Source organism: Merops nubicus, unplaced genomic scaffold, assembly GCF_000691845.1.
Source record: "Merops nubicus isolate BGI_N331 unplaced genomic scaffold, ASM69184v1 scaffold4747, whole genome shotgun sequence".
Taxonomy (NCBI): Eukaryota; Metazoa; Chordata; class Aves; order Coraciiformes; family Meropidae; genus Merops; species Merops nubicus.
Window position 1 is genome coordinate 75,539 of NW_008622176.1, and position 19,415 is coordinate 94,953.

Genomic DNA, 19,415 nt, shown 5'->3' on the forward strand with positions numbered 1-19,415 from the left:
GTAGTTAACCTACAACTCCTTCCAAGGTTTCTAAGCATAGGTGCCATTAGGCACCCTTAGGTATCTTGCCTGGCCCCCAGGTGCTGCTCCAGAAGGATAAGAGGTCTCTTGTGAACTCTCTGTTTTAATCTGCCACTCCCCTATGGCTAGATCAGGTATCCTGTTTTTCCCTCATCTGGACACACAAGCACCCCCTCACTGCCTTCCAGAAATGGTTAATCAGTCTAGAATCAATCTGGGGCAATGCACGTGTATGATGGTAAGGGATCTATCTGGCAGAGGCTATTGAGTGTCTGCAGCTGCCTTGCCCAGCCCTCCCTCCCATCTGCACTGTTCCCAGCAGAGTCCTGAAACGGAAAAGAAAGGGTGGAGTGGAAAAGTGTAAGGATAACAGGAACTAAGGAAAGAGAAACAGGAAGAAGGGAAGGGAAAGGGAAAGGAAAAAAAAGAAAAGGAAAAGGAAGGAAAATGAGAAGGGAAAGGGAAAGGGAAAGGGAAAGGGAAAGGGAAAGGGAAAGGGAAAGGGAAAGGGAAAGAAGCCTTTGGCTTATTTAAAGTCTGCAAGGGAGGAAAGAAAGATCCTGAGTGTGTGAGAGCAAGGGATTGTGTGAACATATATTCACTGCTGAGAGCATTTGCCAGCATATGCATCTGTCCATCTCTCTTTGCCTGATGTCTCCACAGAAAACTTCACATCAGGATTTCTCATACACTTTATTGCTGACAGTAAAAAAAAGGAATGAAGACTGGTTAGCCCATTTCCAGCCTCTCCATGCACTGTAACTGCATGGAGCCACAGACATTACAAAGCCAGCAGTGCCACTCCCATGTCCTGGTTTATGTCTGATTTTCCAGTGTGAACGTTTCCTTAGTTATCAGGAGCTCAAGAAACTGAGCTAGTGTGAGTGTCTTTATCATGCTAACAGTTGATTCGTATTTTCTTCCCAATCTGCTCAAGAATCTCCATGACATTACAAAAATCTCTTTTTATTGCCTGGCTAGAATTTAGCCTGGATGCTTGAGCCATATGAATAGTAATTGCTTGGAATTACTCTAAAAATAGATCATAAATAGGCATTATTGGGTCTTTCTGTACTTAAACATGTTCCAACACTGAAGGACACTCAGCTAAAACCTACAAATCTCCCATAGTTTTTGTTTATTTAGAGCTAGTTCTCCAAAATACTACAAATCCAAAGCTGAATGTCTAACAGCAATATGTTATGACATAAAAAAAAAGGAAGCACTGCTTTTTACAGTTATAGAAGTTGTTTTGTTAAGTCTGCTCCACAATTTAAGACAAAAAAAAAAAAAGCCAAATCTTCGTGAAAGGGAACATTTCAGTTTGTGCAGCCACAGACCAGTTCACACAGCAGTTGTGAAGTGGGTAACAAACACCAACACTACAGCAGTGATGGTGGCATTGGGGTAATTGCATTGGCCACGTCATCCTACTCCAACTTGAAGTGCAGAGTCATGCACTATAGTACTTATTAATAAACATTTCTGCTATATAGATGAAGTGCTGAGGTTAAACCCCCAGCCCTGAATGAGGGTTGGTGTATAGATGATGTCCACAACCAGGCAAGAAAGACCCTCCTGATTGGTTTTTCCCCAGGGTCTGGCCAGCCTTGGGTGGGAACTGATTAGGAGATCACCACCAGGTGCCCCCACCTTCCACATTAACTTGGAGGTGGAGCAAGGAGTCACCCCTATAAGAGCCGAGTCTGCTTGCAAGGGGGTTGGGGTTTTTTATTCAGTAGATGTATTGTGTGAGGGCTCTGGCTATTGGAAGGGCTCTCTGACTCTTCATAGCAAGTGGAGTTCCCAGGATGGCAGGGCAAGATTGTGAGCCACTCTGGGAAACTACTATATGATTGGCTTAATTGCCTGGCTGATTCCACCTCCCATGGCATGGTTCCTGAGTCAGCTTGCTCCTTTCTTCACATTGTGCTGTGGGTGAGTGCACTGACTTGTTCCTCTCTCTGGTTGTCTGGCACTTTGGATCTCTGGTGTGTGATGTGGGAGTGGAAGGAAGAGTTTGGCTGCTGGTCTGCCTGTAATGATAATATTCTATGTTGGGCAACTAGTCAGCAGAATAGAGGACATAAACTCCATAGAGTTTGAATTGGTAATCAGTGATTAGTTGCAGACTGACTGTGAGCCACCAACAGGAGACAAAACCCCACAAATGGATCACAAAAAGCCAATTATAATCCTCAGATTTCTAACTTGCTTTGCAGTTGGTACTTCAGTTTCAGTAGAAGGCCCACAGTCTTTCTTCAGGCCACATCACTGGCTGGGTGGCATGGAGCAGCCTCCACAGCCCTGGGAAACATCGCAGGTGCGCAGCAATCCCGTGAGGTTGCTCTGGTGAGTGCAGGGATGAGCTGCTGTGCTGCCTCTCATGGGCATTTCCCTCCACAAGGAGCCCATGGTACCACTGCTGCTGTACAGCAACCAGACAGAGGAAAAAAAACCTGGCTCAGAGTAAAGCTTGAGACTCAAAATGAAAAGCTAACACTCTCTGCAGTCTTCTCTGTTGTGAAAACATACATTTGCTTTTACATTTATATACAATTCTGTTTTAATTGAGAACAACGCACTGAGCTCCTCTTGTATTCATGAGGTCAGAGCCTGCCCCTTTTTGGATTATGTTGCAGAATCTCTCTAAGAATGCAAATATTGTCAATCCTATATACCAGACAAATATTTCTAAATTGAGACTAGCTGAAGCTGATTGTATTTGATTTATAAATTTTATTTTATTTAGATATTCTGCTTTATAACCTTGAGCTATATTTGACTTCTTTGTGACTCTGTTATGTACAATGCCCTCAGGCAATTGCCTAGTGCTACCCTGATATTAATAATGCATTATTAATTCCTTACTGCCAAATATATTATTTATAGTAACTGTTGCATTTTATTCCCTACATCTTCATACTGGTGGACTCATCCAGCTTTAACATAACTTCAAAATTGTCCCCTCCTTCCCATGTGAAATATATACATGCTTGTCAAGGATGAAATGTTGCATTTGCCATGGACTTTTTTATTTGAGACCTTACCAAAGCAGAGATAGATAATGAACATATGCTGAGTTTATACGATTATTGAGCACTGGAATACTGAGTGATTTGACTAAAGTCAATTTGCATACAGAATGGTGACTCTCATAATTGGTAGGCTTGGATTTTTACAGGTGCAGAACACCTGTGAGCCCCCCAGATCAACATTATGTAAGGTGGTGCATATTTAACTTCCCATTGCCTGTAGTAGCCAACATCACAGAAACCTGGCTTGTTGCCAGATCTATAGCAAACTGGCAATCAGTGTTTGCATCTTAAAATGGCCACTTGCCTAAATGAACTTCCTAACTGAGAAGGGGGAAGGGAATGGACTAATCATGCCAATAAGGTGAAGACTCATTATGTGACTCCCTGTGAGCTTTGACTCAAATTGTCTAATGTAGTTCTTGACATTAAACATTTGCAGATGCTAAATAGGTCACACATGTATGTAACTACCGCAGTGGATTTCATAAATCTTTGTCCCCATACTTCCTCTGTGACACTATACTTTAAGAGAAAAGAGTCCACACAAAACGGGACTAAAACAATATTCATTTAACACTAGAATCACAAAGTCATTTTGATTGGGAAACCTTTAAGATAATCTAGTCCAACAGTTAACCCAGCACTGCCAGGTCACTGTCCATGTCTGTAAGCACCACATCTACACATCTTTTAAATAACTCCAGGCATGGTGACTCCACCACTTCTCTAGGCAGCCTGTTCCAGTGCTTGACAACCCTTTCAGTGAACAGTTTTTTCCTAATATCCAACATAAACCTCTCCTGCTACAATTTCAGGCCATTTCTTATTGTCCTATCACTTGGCAATTGTGAGAAGGGACTGCTACCCACCTATCTACAACCTCCTTTCAGGCAGTGGTAGAGAGTGATAAGGTTTCCCCCGAGTCTCCTTTTCTTCAGTCTAAACAATCCCAGTTCCCTCAGCTGCTCTTTGTGATACTTGTTCTCTAGACCTTCACTGTTGCAGTTCAAATGTTTTGTGCTTCAGCTTCCAATCAGCAGAATACATTTAACAACCAAAGCTGGTGGACATTAGCTCTTCAGGACCTGCTTTGACATTGCATCCTCAGAGCACACCACCTGCTGTGGCAGGGCATACTGCTACAGTGCAAGTGGGCCACACCAGCCAGAACAGTGTTTGAAAAACCCAGAATTTTAGTCTTGAGCTTTAATGCAACATAAGGAAAAAGGATTTTAAAGTGGAACAGCTGTGTACTGAACAAAGAGGATAGCACCTAGTAGCTCTGCTCTGACCTGGCATGTCTGACAGTCTTTTTTTCACAAGTCACCATCCACCAACCTCCACATGGTGAAGACCACTTCTAAGATCACCTTCTCTGCCCTTTTTCTTTAAGTTAGTCATGCTACCTTCTCAATCCCTCACCTAAATTAATTCATTTGCATCCTCAAGACCTTTAGCTGTTCCACTTCTTCCCCCCCAGACTTACCCTGTAGTGTGGCTCCTCGCTCACCTCTCGTATTAATGCCTTGCTGCTTTGTTGCTTGTGTAGTCCAGCCAAATGGGCTTCTGGCTGTGACATGGGTGTAACTGGCTGCAGTATATTTGAAGAGGAGCTTTCAATATCTGCATGAATGTCAGATTCCAGCCCTGATCCATTGCAACTGGAGATATTTTAAAAAAAAAAATAAAATATTTAAAATGCCCCCCACATATACAATTATATGTTATTCAGCCAATGGTATACCAGTGTGGTATGCAGTGAGTCATAAGAGAGTCAAGAAAACAATGTGCTTTTGCCTGCCACTTGACTTACAGTAAAGGTGAAGACTTGCTTGCTAAAGCTGTCTCTAACTTTGAAATTCAGAGGAGTGTCAGGTGGAGGATGAGCTACAGGTATCCTTGAAATCATTGGCTCTAACAAGTCAGTAACAAAAGAAAATATATTATTTCAGGCCTTGAAGTGACATTCAGACTGAGTGACAGTAAGCCACATTATCTCTTCCTGATGCCAAAGGCAAACATAAAAACCAAAATGCCTCTCCAGCCTTAGTTACAGAGATGGCATCGACAATTCATCCAGATACATAGAGACTGGTTTCCTTTTCCAAAGTTCATCTGCAGCTCATGTTTCCCCCTCCAGCCTCTCTGCAGCTGGTTTCACCAAAGAAAGTCTTCATTCCATTATTTAAAAAAAAAAAAAAAAAAAAAAAAAAAAAAAAAAAAAGAGAAAAAAGGGCAGGTTTTATCCAAGGTGTAATTGTGACAGCTCACCTCTTCTCTTCCTCCATGTACAAATGACTACGTTGAGCTACATCTACTGCAAACACAAGCAGTGACTGGGCTGGTATTTGTCATCACAGGCTGGGAGCAGGACTGTGAATACTCAGCCCACAAACCTAATTCTTCACCTCTGCCACAGACCTCAATTCATGAGAGAGAGTGGAGACGCAGACCCAGCTGAGCTGCTTTTTTTGCTGTCTGTGTGTCGGGGGGAAGGATGTGTGCTCAAGACAGCACAAGAAACCTTGTGCTGCTAGAGCTACTCAAGTTCAAATTTGGTGCTTAGATATAGGGCCATGCTCAGCAGAGCCAGCAGGCTGGCACCTTCCACAGGTTCACTTGAGTTGGAATTACTGTTGTCAGCTGCAGAGCTAAATAAACTGACTGCAGCAGCTGCACTAGCAAGGGCTTGTCTGCACTACTGTGGAAGGGGAAACATCACTGCCAGCTTCAGCACAGGTATTTTATTATAAGTGTGCATCATGAAATATCAGACAGAGGCTACATGTTCATTAAAAAGATACCATACCAATCCCATTTTAACTTGTGCGTTTTCCTCGTGAGTTTGCTGCGCTTTTTTTCCCCACACATGACATCAAGAGACATTTTCTACATCGAAGTTTGAGACATAGAGCAATATGCAGATACAGAAGGGTCCAAAAAATGGCTTTCATGGTACAAGAGCCTTTCAGTCACATGAAATTTGGTCCTACACCTTGCTTACACAGTAAGCATTCCAGGCAAGAAGGTGGCTGCAAGACCAGGACCAGACTCCTGTAGCCCCCTGTGATGGTGTGAACCTGAGAAGGTTCACAGTTGTGAATGGTAAAGACGTGGCATTGGGAAAGACCCAACAGTGGTAACCATGGGCAGAGGGAGGCAGAGATGATCTCTTGCAATAGAAAACAGTTGGAGAAGGAACGCATGAATTGTGAATTAGAGAAAGGCTAGGGGCAGAGCAACTGTGGCCTGTGGTAATATTTGGAATGCTGGGGAGGAGAGGGAGGGGGATTCATCATCCCGTGTGCTACCTCAATGCTGCAAAATCTGAGGCTCTATCTCACCCCTCAATCAGGAGTAGGCGCAGGGGAAATGTGCTCTGCCCTCACCCCTGCCAGAAGAGCTTCTGCCCTTTGCTGCAGGAAGCAATCTATTACTTTTCTTGATTTTATAGAGCAACAAGTCTCTTCTACACTTCAATGTCATTTCTGATGACTTCTTCTAACACTAGAAAGTAGAGACTTCTACTCTTAGCTGTTCTCAACGACTTCTAAGGTGCTCTGGCATTGCCTGCCTTTCCACATGGGAGTGCTTTGCCTAGGGGCTACTAGTTCCATACCTCTGTCTGCAGTCATGGTGGAAATAGAAAGGAGCTGCATTTGTAGGTGGCTTCTCCTTAGGAGATGTATCTTACAGTGCTTGCGTTGGATGTGCACATACCTAAACCAAAACACTGCCAAAGCCAGCGAAAAAACCTTCCCAGATATTCAAGATAGAATTAAAAATCCTCAAACAAGAACACTAGTATTGAAAAGGGACTTTATTCTTGTTGTCAAGGTGTTCTTGTTTTGTTTTCCTACCAACAGCCCCACCTCAGACTGACTTTTCAAATTGTATATCAGTATATGAGGGACTATTGCTGTGTTGGATGTTTTTGTTCTAGGGAGATGTGAAATGCTGGGGTTTGAACCCCGAGACCCTGAATTAAGGTTGACATATGGGTGATTCCCGCAGCCCTTCATACAGAGGTGGTGAGTTGGCCTTATAGCTTCCCCCCAGGGTGCGGCCGGCCCTGCAGGGAGAGCCATAAGGGAAATGAGCCGCAGGGGTCCCGCATTGAGTTGACAAAGGTCAGGTGTCTGCTTGGGGATAAAAGCTGGGACCACTGGCAGGGAGTCAGGAGTGTCGGTCTGTGGAGTGCACTCCCCAGAGCTTCCTGGTTCAGGGCAGACCTCCTGACTCTACCTGGAGCTGGGCCCTGGTCTGTTTAGGCCTTTGCAAAGGCGGGTCGATCGGGTGAGAGTTGCCATGTGGGCACCGTTTTCTTATGTGTTTAACTGGCTGGGCTGGCTGTTTTCCATGCCAACTATGGGCAACCTCGGTTCACTGTTTGTACCACCTGTTGTGGGCCGGGTCATGTCCTTTGTGGGATCGCTGGGGGTGGCGTCGATCATGTACGAGCTTGTTGACTTGTTTGTACCCCCGGCGGTCATTCATATAGTAACATTTCTGTCTACAATACAGTCTGCATATTGGTTCATCTCCCTGCTGGTGTTATCATTTTTGTTTGGCCTGGTCATTGGCAAAACAAGATGTCATCTCTGTGAACAAGAGAGATGGTCAGTATGTCTGAGCAGATGAAAAATAACCCACCCCAGCTTGTTTTTCTGCATTCCACAGTGTTGATACTGTCTGTCTTCTGACTGTTCTTTGCAGAGGCTGAATGACAATCAGTAAGACCATTTGAGGCACTGTAAGAGGAGAGCCTGGATTTTGCCACCGGTGTGCCAGACACTTTCTGTTGTTTATTTCCAAATATTTCGTTTGGAAGAATTTTAAGACTTGTAAAATAGCTGAATCTTGTTATATCAACATTTCTGGACTAAAGCAACTCCCAGATCTTATGTTCAATATTTCCTCTCCTGCTTGCCTTGTATTCAGCTTCCAACAAAGACAGGAAGTAAAGGTGTCACTTCTTTCACTGCTCATTCTGCAGGAAAGAGAAAAGATGAGGGGAGAGAAATAAAGGGGGGAGGTAGAGAACTTGTGGGAGCTCTGTGGGTCTCTCATGTGACAGATCCACCTCTATAACTGTGGATTCATAAAGCAGTAAAGCCACATTACTCTGGGCTCTTCCTCTTCCTAGGCCAACTCATGTGCTGGAGACTTTAACAGCAGAGGTCCATTTTGATACGTGGATTTGATAAAGAGAAGAAAGGAAAAAAAGTGAAGCAGTACCTATGAGTACACACTGAACAAAAGCCTGTAACCACTAACCAAGAACTGTTTCAATCTCTAATTGTCACTAAAGCATTTTTAAAAAATAACACGGCTATAATGCCTGGGCATTCTGACTTCCATGAAATGAAAGGTGTGGTGTGCAGAAAATGAACCAGATGGTTCATCCATTAGTTGAAGAATGCAGAAGGACTAATCCCCAAATGGAAGATGTCTACACAGAACTGTCCCCAGACTGCAATGGCACCCACTGGGTGCGAAAGTACGTCTTCCATGGAAGCTGCTATACTTCCAAGGCAATGGTATATATCCACAGCACACAGAATCTTAGAATGTCTGGGCTGGAAGGGGTCTCCAAAGGCCATCTAGTCCAACCCCCATGTAATAAACAGGGACATCTCCAACTAGATCAAGCTACTCAAAGCTTCATCTAGCCTGATCTTGAATGTCTCCAGGGATGGGGCCTCCACCACCTGTCTGGACAACCTATTCCAGTAGTCTATCACCCTCATATTGAAGAACTTTCCTAACGTCTAACCTAAATCTGCCCTTTTCTAGCTTAAAGCCACTACCCATCATCCTGTCATTACAAACCCTGGTGAATAGACCCTCCCCTGCTTTCTTGTAGGCTCCTTTCAGGTACTGGAAGGTTGCTATAAGGTCCCCCCAGAGCCGCCTCTTCTCCAGGCTGAACAACCCCAACATACCCCTCTCCCCAACTCCCTCCCAACACACCTTTCAGCAGGGGCCTTGCGCTTGCAGTTGGTGACCTGAACAAAATCAGTTACTAGGCCCTGCATATGCAAAGGTGATTTTCACTTTAGCACTTTTACATACAACTATTTGCATTTATATTACCTAGATAGACACAAAAATATTTTTCAGCCTGCTAAGGGTGGAGCAGTTGATACTCATTTGCATGCTGTAGTCATTTGTGCTACCCAGCAGCTCTTCAGAAGAAAAAATATTTTCTGTGTGTCTTGTTAAGTCTAAGACTTGTTACATGGAGAAGCATGGCCCTTATAACTAGACCTGAATGCTTCTATTATGGTTGCAGAGCTGTATGTAAGAGCTTATATAAAGCAGGGCTGCATGTACAGTGTTGCTCCATCTATCTTCGGGGTGACACTTGCACCATGCCCACTTGGCCTTCATACTTCCTTACTGAGGGAAGTGATCAGTGCTAATTCTGAGTGAAGACAGAGCCAAGTCTTGCTTCTGGATCTTGTCACTGTGATAAGTTAATAATTTAACCTGCCATGATTTTATATCCATTTTCTTTTTTTTTTTGTCTGTATTTTACATCTCTTCTTACAATGTACTTGGGATATAAGACTCCTATGCTTTCAAAAGTTCTTGAAGGACACAACTGAAAATGATAAAGGGAGTAAATATTTGAAATACATTTGTCCTTTTCTTAGTTTTATATGGCAGAACTCTTAAAATTTAAACATACTGTTGTATTTAAAAGTAATGCCCTAAGTGCTGAATTGCACTTACCGACATTTCCACATTTATACCTGTTTCTCCAGTGAATGAGTGGTGTGCTGTGTATTTAAAAATAGGAGCAACCTAGTATATTTTGCATTTAAGTAGAAAAGAGAACTGTTGCAAACATGCACAGATTATTCTGGAAAGGTACTCCTCTCTTGAGCTGTGAACTGGTGTTCCTCTTTAAACAGGCTTTCTCATTTTCGGATGTCACACTCCCATCTCCATCCCTTGATGATGCCTTCAGGCATTCATACACATGGAACAACTTTTTCATTCAAACTTCTGTTTGAAAACAGACAGCTGCAAATTTTGACCTTTTCTGGACGTGTGTGTGCAAATGCTGGTTGAGCAGTAGCTAATCCCCTTGCCTTTTGCCCAGCTGCCAGTTGTTTCCAAAGATTCAGGGTGGCTCCTGCCCAGCCCTTGGGAAGATCTTTGGGAACACACCTCTGATCCTGCACTTTCTCTCCGTGCTTAACTGGCAGTCACCTTCATCATACAGCAAATCTCTTGTTTGTCTCTTCTCACCTTTACAACGTATCCTCTGCATGCTCTTAAGTGTGCCCACTACAGTTCTCCTCTAAGTCTTGGAGAATTGAATTCCTTGGTTGCTTTCTCTCTTCCTTCTGCCTCTTCTTCATGGGTGAACTTGTTCCTACACCATCTGCCAGGTGAATGCTGATGAATTCCTCTCAAGTTTAGTCCAGACTGAACTGTCTGCTGGCCTCTGACATCATTTTGTGGGTGACAATGTGGCTTAAACTTTGCTCAGTGTCTTCCCACTGGAGCTGCTCGTCTCTGTTCTTAATTACTGTGAGATCTGCAGTCCTGAAGCCACTGCTTCTTTCGATGGGTGTGCAGTTTTGCCCTGAAGAAATGCTGCTGCTCATCTTGGTTTAATTAAAAAGCAATTTCTCCTTAAAGGTTTTTCTTTGGGCACAGCAGTTTAGAGATCAATTCCACTTCTTTTTTGCTTCTGCTGCAGATAAGGAGAGTGAAAAGTAATTAGGACAAGTGTGTCCAGCAGCAGCTCCTCACTCTTTAACCCTGAAGTGTTGTGTATTCAGCTGGCATTAGGCAAGTGTGTGTTGTTTTGAGGATTCTTTTAAAGGTTTCCTTAGTATAAGAAAACAAGGCTCAGAGGTGCAAACTCATTCCATGGTAACTGTTGAGTCCTCAGAGTCACATCAAGTCTCTCCAGAAATGAGTTGTCTCTCCTGTGAGATGTGTTGAGGACTTGGAAGTGCAAGTCCTAGTTCATGATGTTGCTCATTACTGATCTTGAATGGCTTGTATCTGAAATTGATGAGAAGTCCTGTGCCCTGACAGCAACACACTCCTCTGTTTAGAAATCTGATTGCTGTCCCTCCCTGTACTTGGCTATCTAGTGCTATATGCTATTGTTTTAATCCTTCATTTTCTTCTGATGCCCTCATACACAGGCAGACACATTCAGAAAAATCTTGGTATATTTTTGCTACAAATATTTTTATACCTACAGTCTGAACAGAGAAGTAGAGCTAAATTTTGCAGTCACGATGGTTTATTTTGTTCATTTGACCTTTTGCTGCTATATGAATATTTAATACCACAGGACATAAACCAGATGTACAGGCTTTCAGTTTTATTTTGCATTTTACCTGACCGGCTTATACTGTTCAGAGGGCCTACAGAAAAATGTGAAGATACAAACATGAAAGAAGTCACTATGGCCAAGAAACCTAAACTCTTGGAAGTTATTTCTTGAGCATAAAGAATTCTAGCTCCTGTTTCATAATTTTCCAATGCAACTACCTTTTTTATCTGAAGTATAAAAGCAGAGAGACATTTGGGGTTTTATGTAGATAGCTAATTTGGAATATGATCAGTATCCCTTGGCAGCTCAACAGACAGTTGCTCAGCACTCACTGAGTCTCCAGGAGTCTGCCTGGGGGAGAGGACCATAGTCTTAGTGCTGAGCAGAAGGTGGATTCCCTGCGAGTAGCCTTGTTGTCTCTTTCAAATCTGGTCTTGTTTCAAATGGGTGAAATAATTGGGGGAAAAAAAATGTATACCATAGGCATTTGTGTGCGGAGGAAGAGGGACATGTTCATTATCCGGTGCTCTGTCCTGTGTAGCATTACTTCCCCATTCCCTCCAGTGAAATAAGTCTGGTTCTGACCTTATTTTCCACAATAATCAAATAATTTGAACACAGCTTTTAGTAGAAAAAATATGTATACTGGGTCTCTCTCCAACCCAAATTTCTTAAGCTGTCTTTTTTCAAGATGACAATACAGTCATTCCTTCTACCTCGATACTTCTGTTATTGTTCTGCAGATATGAAAAACAATGATTAAAGGCGCACTTAAAGCCCTAATTCCTGTGCCTTAGTTCTATAACTTCCAAGATCTATGGAAATGTTGCTTATATGCATTTTAAGCCCTGATTTTTTTTCACCTTTTCTTGTACTATAATGCAAACCTGAAATTCCAGCTGTTTAACACAAGCCTGAAAATTTAGTGAAACATTAAAAGCATAAGCAGTTAAGGCTTCATTCATCACAAGTCTTTTCCAACTTTGCATCACCCCATCAATTTAGAGCATTTTCTGCTCCTATCTACCAGATTGGGTTTTGTCTTAGAAATGAAACAATATCTGACAATTACCTTCACCATTTGTGGAGACTTTGTACGCAAGAAACAGACTCTAATCCAAACAGCAATAAACCATCTTCATTTTAGACTCCAATACTTTAGAACTAAGTTCTTTAATCCAGGTAATCTCTGTTTACCTTTCTCCCTAGAATTCGCTATTTCTGTGTGGTCTGTCTGTTTGGGGGAGATGGAGGGTGGGGAATAAGAGAGAGAAATTGCTGTGGTATGTTCTGCTGCTATAGTTCAGTTATTGTTTGTCTATTTTCTACAACAGCATTTGAGATTATAAATTTCTCGGTGTTACTCCATTCAAAACACTTTTCCTGCTCTTGCTATGAAAAGGAATTTGAAACAGCTTTCTGTTCCTTTTAATATATACTCATATTCTTCCTTCATGTTTGGAAAATGTTTAGATTGAGGACATTGCTATGGGTTAATGAAAGCATTCTTTAAACTTTTGTCCATCAGCTGTTCAGCCTGAAACATTTTCAAATTACCTGTGGATTAAAGGCAGGCAAGTGAGGGTTGAATCTGAGTTTGTCTGTGTTTACTTCCAATCAACATGCAGGGTCTGTGATGGGATCATTCTTCTCTATGGGATCAAACGATGGCTTTTCATCTGTTTCTTTTTGTTGGTGGTGTTGGATATTTTTGTTTTGATGACAAAATTATATGGCTTGAAAACACTATTCACTCTGTCAAAATATTTAACATAGGGTTACAATGGGGGACTACAAATTCCAACAAGATGTGCTTAACTGTAAGAGAGAAATGGTTGTGCTGAATCTAAAGTTGCCTTTCTCCATGGAGATTACATTGCTATGTAGCTTTTCAGTTTTTCTGACGTTTAGGTTATTAGAACATTGTGGTCTGCTGTGAAAACTCAGACTGCAATTGAATTTCAGGGTTTAACTTTTCATTTGCAGTTATTCAAAAAGAGGATTTATTCCTTAAGACGTTCATGAATGAACTTAGTGCCTTACTGCCTATAGATATGACTGGTTTTAAGAGAAATGCAATAGCAAACTGACATACCTAGGTGCAGACTCTTCCTTAGTGAAATAAGTAGCAAAACCCTTTCTGATAATTGACATTTAGATATAAGTGAAACAACAAAAGTTATTTTTCTAATTGATTTGTAGTTTTGAATATGTAAGAAAACCTCAGGCATACACAGCAGCTCTTGAAAATATAGCCTCTTGCATTTATATGCAATGCAGCATCTAGCATCTGACATTTATCTTGGTTCTCATGGGATATGGCAAGGAGTATATTCTTCATACAAGAGAGTGTGTGTATATACATTCCCCCCTCCTTCTCTTCAGTCGTGTAATGACATGCAGTAGCACACTGCATGGACACAAGTTCAAGATGTAGGCTTTAGACACCACATAGCTGTTTATGAAGGGGCAGAGACAACCATAAGAAAAGAAAAGTGAGAATAAAAATGCATGCTATGAAAAAAAAAAGATGGAAAGGAAGAAACTGTGGAAGGTGGAAGGAGGCTACATCTGACCTGGCAGTCAGAAGTACATGTCATCTCCACACTGATGTAAGGTCTGGGATGCACCAGTCCCCTCTGGCCGTAGTTTCCACATACCATCTTCCAGCTGGTCTCCAGTCAAGAGGGGTGGTGTGTCCCAAAACATAGGACAAAGAGCCCTTACAGGCAACAGAAAAAGCTGAATATAATGTAGAAGAGGGAAGCTGTAGCTACACGCATACCGCTGTTAGCAAGAGGGCTCTGATGTGTGCTCTGGGAATGGTGGCAATAGCCAGGACATCACATCTGCTACCTGAACTGTTCAAAGTAATTCTTGTTAAGTGGTTGTGCTCTTTTTCTTTTAATTAACGATGCTTGTGGCTTGCTGAAAAGCTCAATGATTGATGCATAGGAATGAGGTGTTACCAGAGCTGTCTGCTTGACTTTATTAAATAAAGATTAATTTCTCCTGTGTGCATAGGGTGTATTGCAGGGTTATGTAAGGCTTTGGTCCTGAGTTTGTGCTTTTGACAGTCTCCTTAGATAACAGTTTATCATAGCCATTAGTGTCATTTTTCTACAGTGCATATTCAGGACAATTGATCAACTGTCTTTTGCTGATGCTCTCACAGGACCTCTTAAGTAGAAGGTTGAACTGCTACCTGTAATCTTATAATACATGCATAATGAAGCATATAAGACCACTGGAAACCTTTTGTACATTCCTCATGTCTGTCTTGCATCTTCTTTTCTAGTACACACCTTTCAGTTTCGAGATGTCTTTAATTTCACTCCACACTAGCAGCTACAGCTTTCAGAGAGTAAAAATTTGCTGTTGAGTTGTGAGAAAAAATGGTGAGGGGAAAAAAATTCTTCTCTGTAAGAATTCCCTTTGATAAAAAAATAATAATGAAGAAAAATCTCTCTAAAGATTTTTAGCTTTCTCAGATATGTGCCGTGCTGTGTAATCAAGCAGAGTTCAGCTGGGGCTAGTTTATGTACAGCTGAATCAAGACTAGGCTCTGATCTCTGACTCCCAAAAAATTGGCTCTGGCAAACTTGAGTAATTATAGGAAGGGTGAGAATTCTAGAGAGACTGTCTGGAAAGTCTGAAACATGGAAAGATGGGGTTTGGGGGAAAAAAAAATGGGTCTATAGAGGTGGGTAAAATAATGCTATCTGTCCGTAGATGTGAGTTTTCCTGAGTGTTTGAAAGGCTTGGCTCTCAAAGAGAGGAGATACTCTGAAATCAATGACATTAATTAACAAAAAAAATTAGCCTGCAGGTAATTTTGTAATTATTACCTATCAAATTAGAATGGTTTCCTAAAATGTCATGAAGAAGCCACATTACCTAGGGTGTTTAAAGCAACATAAGAAAAAAATATCAAAAATAAAAATGGAAAGAAGGATAAGAAACTCTCCTTAAATAGACCATATTGTCAATAACCTACCAGGTGCTTGTTGTCTCTGATTTCCAAGACTGCTGTTTAGCAATAATAACATGTTTGTTTTCATAGGAATCAGTTCTTCCTATGGTAAGGAATGCATTATACAAAAATCAGAGGCTTTAGAAAATTCTTTGCTATTCTGCTAATAAAAGCACCCTTTATAATTTCCAGTTAAATTGATATGAGGTGTTTAGATTGGCTTTATTGGAAGTGCTGTTTCCTGGGACTCAGCTGAGCTGGTCTCAAGAGCCTCAGATGTTTCCACAATGGAGATGGGTATTCTCTGTTTAGCTATCTTTGGGGCTGACTGGCTGAAAAATTCATAATTACTCATTTTCTGATTTAGATTTGAGTTAGGGTTATTGCTTTCACATCAAATGGAAATTATAGCTGCTAATCACATTATGTTTAGTGTTGTTTATCCCCAGACTACAGCTGTCAAAATATATATTACAATATTAGATTCTGAAGAAGCTGTCTCTAACAGTTGTGGTATGTATTAGGAAATGATAAACAGATCAGATTTTTACTCCCTTGGTGGGGAACCTTCTTCTGGTACAATTGCAAAGCCTCATTAAAAGTCAACACTGAGATGTTATTTTCAGATTATGTGCCTGATCTTCATCATATTTTTCTTATCCTAATATAGTATTTGCCTTCCCATATTAGCAATGCCACATCACTCTTGTCTGAGTTTTACCAAACTGGAAAACTCCTGCAGGTTGTTGAGGTTAATCATTGCCAAAAAGAAAAAAGGCTTAGACCCTACGAGCATCTTTTCAAGGCACAGAGTTACTTCTGGAGCTACACACCCAAGTCCCTTCATTCTGGGCTCTTCAGATCATCTCTCTTTAGAAATAAACCGATGTCTGATCTAAAGGAACTAAAACCCTAAGTATCCTACTCATACTGGCAAGACATCTTTTAAGGTAATGTGTTTTTCAGTGCAAGCAAACAAAATTGATCTGTAGCACATAAAGTACTTCCTTTCCCTTCTTGACTGTACAGTCAATGTTCAAATAAGAATGTGCAATTTATGAACTTAATCAATATGTAACTCAGTTTCTTGGAAACAGCTTTGAGATGAAAGAGCTCATTATGTCTGTTTACACTCTGTAGTTACTGACCTGGTATCATTCTATCATAGCCTTTTCAATGGCTGCATAAGGAAGATTTGGGAAGGAAAAAAAAAAAAAAGGCAAAACAAACAAAAAGCTGTAGATGAGCCCATTTGATCTTCCTATGAACTCTGTCACTATCAAGAAAGTGCAACTTCTCTACCTCCCTTTCAGCAGTTGTAGACTCAGTCTTTCACCCAATATGCAGTATTTTGGAGGACTTCCATTAAATCCATCTTGGCCAAAGGTCAAACGAACCGATGAAAAGTGAGCAATGATTCAACATGTTCCAAAGTGACTCACTTGATTCATAACTGAGCAAAAAGCAGTGCGGATTGTGCTCAGCCTCCCATGTTGTGTGGATGTCAGAAAAGATAATGAGTAAACCAGTGAGGGAGAAATTATTGTCACTCATCCTAGAGGGGGCAGAGTTGTTTGCTTGTTTGCTTTTTAATCTATGAATGAGTAAATTTGTTTTGTGGTTGTGACAATGCTAGTCGCTTTTCAGGGGCCTGGCTTGAATGTTGAGAAAGGTGTTGGATTTATTTAAGATTACTGGTAATTTAGAAGTCAAAGAAGCCCTTTAAATTTAGGGAACTTTATCATCAAGCCACAGTTTTTAGTTGGGTGTTGCTATTTTCAAAAACTTCTAATATATTTCTAGTATTTAGTAATTACCAGAGAACTTTTAAGTAGAGAAGATAGGTGGTACCAATAATGTACCAAGTACATTATTTTTTGCAAGTATTGATGGGGAGAAAAGTATCCCCCTTATTTCCTGAACCACTGTCAGGCACCAGCAGAAAGCTACTGTAACACGTAAAATCTCTTGAGGCTACACAGCACTCCAAATTCGAACTGATGTTGTCCTTTCTGTGATAATAAAGCTGTGATTGCATGCATCATCAGCACTAGCCTTTGAAATTCCTAATGCTGTTCCCATACTGTTTGTTTAATCTTTCATAATCACATACTGGGCATCTGCAGACAATTCACCCTTGATAAATAATGGTCAGTAAGCAGAGAGTTTTCTGCAAAGAAACTGAAATGTAGTGTAATGCAAGTAACAAGTGAAGTCAATTGCTAAAAGGGACCAAAACAAAAATAATTGAGAGCTTAGGAAGAGAGACTACATGTGGGACATGATAGCCAGTTACAGAGCAGAGGGCTTTGTGTTTTATGATCTGCATATGCTGCCTCTGGACGCCAACATCTCTGGTTTTATCTGTGGATCATGTGCGTAGACAGCTAAAGACGTTGCATAAACTGCCGTGAGTGGGAGTGGTAGATGATTTTGGGTTCAGATAGGGTAAAAGGTGAAAAATTGTAACCAGAGCAGTGAGTAAAACAGAAGTTTCAACACAGAAATGTTCATCTCTGTCATGGGGAGACAGTGCACAGCCTTTTCTGTCTCCATTTAGAAATGTAACTTCAAAAGACTGACCAGCATATATGGAGCTCCTTTCCTCAAGGATGTAGGAGTCCCTCTAGATGCTGCAGGCTCTTGTCAGCACTCGCCATGCCTTGTAGCTGGACCTGAAGAGAAAAGCACTACTGAAAACAGGAAACTTCTGACAAGGTCATGGTAGCCATATTGTTGTCATGCAGTACTGGCCTGAGGGAATTCCCCTTGAAGGACGTAAGCAGGATTGCTACAGACAAAGCTCAGCAAGTTGCTTTTACAGCACACTTCCTTTTTCAGCAAAGGAAAACAGTGGTTTAGTGCTATTAGTCTCCAATATGTCTTCTCAGAAACAGGTCTTTGTGTCCTTTTCTTCTCTCGGTGATTTGCTTGCTTATAAAAAAACCCTTGGCACTGGCCAAGTGTCCTGTGTTATCAACATAATTCTCACACTAAATCCAGAACACAGCACTGTGCCAGCTACTAGGAAGAAAATTATCCCAGACCAAAGCAGAAACAACAGGTCTCAGGGTACAGGACTTTTCTCGTGCAGGAGATATTCTACGCAGAGTTCCTGTTATGGGTTTTTGACAGGGAGGATTGGCTTCTGGGGCTTTTTGGTTGACCATAGGGGACTTTGTAATGATCAGCTGTGTGAGCTTATATAAACCCTGCCATTGCACCATTTGGATTAAATACAACTGCAAACCACCTGCTGTTCAGCAGCCTGAAGTGTGAAGGTCACTCTGGCTTTTGTCATCCAGTGTTCAAAGTGAGAGCGGGTGTCACTGTGGCTTCTGAAGGACTCACAGCCAGATGTGGTGACAGTGGCATCCTCTGAGTCATTCCTCTATTTGAAAGAAGCTGTGATGTGGCTTATTTTTGAAAGATGTAGAGTTGTTTGTTCTTGGAGAGTGTGATTGAGGCCTGTTAGATAGAAAACTTTTTCTCCATGTGTAATTTATCTAATATTGAGTCTCCTCTGTTTATCATCTCTGTTTTCTTGGAGCAGAACTTTTAGAGGCTGTAGTCCATCAGCTGAACGAACAAGCAACGTGGATTCAGATCTTTATTTTTGCCTGAGATTGAGTAAGCTGAGTAAGGGATCTTTAATTACTGACTATTGTTTGAAACACAGGCTCTCACTATTGTGTGCTGATAAAAGACAGATGCTGTTTCACCTGGAGCTCTTCTGTATTATCAGCTTTCATAAGATGGAATCTCCACTCAGCTTAAGAGTCCTAAAGAGCTTCCTTTTCTGCATGGTCACAGGTGGTCTCACATTTTAGAGCTGACTACCTAGTGGGCAACAGAACTGTAGTACAAAGGTCACAGATCAGTAGATGATGACATGCACAAGCAGCTTCTCTCTCAAACTGCGCGTGTCAAAACAGTTGTTATTTGGTGAGAAAAGTAACGTTTTGCCTTTTTTTATTAGTTTTCCAAGAAATCTAACTAATAACAAAGCAAAATTCAGAAGAGTCCATGGCTGTGCTGTTCTTAACACTCCCTTTTTACAGATCACCGGTAGAAA